This window comes from Nannospalax galili, unplaced genomic scaffold (assembly GCF_000622305.1).
Source record: "Nannospalax galili isolate Female #2095 unplaced genomic scaffold, S.galili_v1.0 scaffold303, whole genome shotgun sequence".
Taxonomy (NCBI): domain Eukaryota; kingdom Metazoa; phylum Chordata; class Mammalia; order Rodentia; family Spalacidae; genus Nannospalax; species Nannospalax galili.
In genome coordinates, this window is record NW_008349353.1 from 1918435 (window position 1) to 1920961 (window position 2527).

A 2527-nucleotide genomic window follows, 5' to 3' on the forward strand; every position below is an offset into this window, starting at 1 on the left:
GGGAGAGGAAGGATTGGAATGATGTAAATAAAACATTCATATTTGAAATGCTCAAAAAATAAATGTATCATATACATTAAAGCATTAAAGTATTTATCTATTTGCTCATGACCTTTGCTTGTAGCCTATGAATTACAATTCAATAAAATAAAACAATGACTGTTAATATGGACTAAATTAGGAAGGTGTTAGTTAAATACAAGTAATTTTTCTTTAATTACTTTTATTTATTTATTTATTTTGGTCTTTGTGAGAAAGGGTCTCCCTGTAGCCCCAGCTGTCCTAGAATTCACTATGTAGACCAGGCTGGCCTTGAACTCACAGAGATCTGCCTGCCTCTGCCTCGTAAGTGCTGGCTGGCATTAAAGGCATGCGCCACCATGCCTGGCTTTTTTTTATTATTTTATTTTATGCTCAATTTATTCCTGTGCCATAAATTTTTGTTTCTTCTGGAATATGCTTTTCTTTTGTGCTGCTTCCTCTTCAGGCTTAGGAACAATTTGTTCCTTTACAGTGAAGATCATTTTGTTATGGCAGGGGGAATAATTTGTTCCTTTTCAGTGAAGATCATTTTGATATGGCAGGGGGACCTAATGTATGGGTTAATGCGACCATGAGCTCTATAAGTTCTGCAACACATCTTGGACTATTTGATTTCTTCCCCTGGATATGCTCAATGACCAGAGAGTTTACATCTAAACCCTTAAGTTCAGCATTACTTTCTGCATTTTTAAGCATGTGCAGCAAAAACTCAGCACTCTTTTTGGGCCACCAATCTTGTGTCCAACCCCACTGTTTGTCCTGGGCACACCTACCAAGTCCACATTTATAACGCCAGAATGGCACACACTGCTTTTTAAAAGTGACATCTTTCAGATACCTGGTGGCTTTTCGGATATGCATACCCTTGAGGGCCTGGGCAGTTTCACGTGTGTTCTTAAAGTGAACATGAAGGTTGGAACCTCTTGATTTGCATGATTTTATAGGGTTTTCTGGGTCAAGAGCATAATGAACCATTTTTAAAGGTCAACTTGGTGGCTTATAGGAAGATAAAAATTAAGTAATTTTAATTATTCATTTTGAATAATACTTTTGATAAGTTTACATTTAAAAAATCAAAGTGAAGACTTTTTTTTTTTTTTTTTTTTTTTAAGTGGTGCGCACCTTTAATCCTAGCACTTGGGAGGCAGAGGCAGGTAAATCTCTGAGTTTGAGGCCAGCCCGGTCTACATAGTGAGCCCAGGCCATCTCAGGCTACTGGGAGATCCTGTCTCAAAAACAAAACAAAAAACCCAACAACAACAACAAGAAATCAAAATAATTTTTTTAAAAATGAGAAAGCAACAAAAACAAAGTGTGAGCAAACAGTGAAAGAGAAGGAGAGAGAAGGGGAAAGGGAGGAAAAAAAAAAAGTCATGGCTTAATTTCTACGGCAACAAAGCAAACAAACTGAAGGAAAAAAACAAAATATCCTTAATCTGGTCTTGAGGCAACACTAGAAAATCTAAAAGAAAGGAAATTCTACAGAATATGCAGAATAACTAACTTAAAATTTCTACAAACATCAGGGTCATAAGAGGGCTGGAGGGATAGCACAAACACTAAAGGCTAAAGCTAACAACCAAAAAATTAGACTATTTTTAATGTTCTACTCTTTGAAAGACTTCTTTGTATAGTTGCCATGTTCTATGAACTTTTCTGTGAGAACTTTTCTTCCAAACAATTAATGTTTAGGACCATGTTTCACTATTCACTGTAGCACTTAGGCAAAAGTAAACGTTTACAATCTCATCCTAATCTGGAACGATGATCATCTCTCCCAGGAACATGGACAAATTTTGTCCATCAAGACTTCATCATCATGACTTTATCATCATGTCCTTCTGAACACAAAAACCTCCTATTCAAGAAACAGAGAACCAGAAATTATAGAAGCACAGCATTATGTGTCACCATGGCATTTAAAGCAGTACATGGAATCACATTCACAGATATCTAAATTATCTATAAATAATCTCTTCAGTCATCCATAAAGTGTTCTTTGAAGCATATTGTATCACAGTAAGTTCAACCCAGTGTGTCTAAATCTTCATGGAGGAACAGATGCTGCACAGCCAATGTTTACTTTGGAGGCTTACTGAAAGAGTAAATCTATTGCAATATTTAAATATTAATTTTGTCCTTTCAGACATTGTTTCTCTGTCCTTTTTGCCAGACAGTGGTAATTAATTTTGCATGTGTTAAATATACAAATGATTATCCTCACCAGCTTCTATTACATTCTTCTAGTTTGAGCCAATGTGCTCTTAATCTGAAAGGGAAATTCTGATCAATTTCTGGATTAAAATGAACTGCTTTTCCTGAGTCACTATTTTTGCTTCTATCTCTGCAATTCAGAATATTTCAATGAATATTTGTAAAGAATAATCTTGTAGTAGATCATGATAAGAAAGTAAGAATTCTATAGAAGAATCGTGAAATATTTAAAAATTTATATTGGATATTAATGAAAGTATTGCCAAATTTG

At 35.0% G+C, this 2527-nt stretch overlaps 1 pseudogene; it reads right to left on the minus strand.

The window, feature by feature from the left end:
• Positions 1-419: 419 nt before the first annotated feature.
• LOC108491480 lies at positions 420-1017 on the minus strand (annotated as a pseudogene).
• Between the last annotated feature and the right edge of the window lie 1510 nt (positions 1018-2527).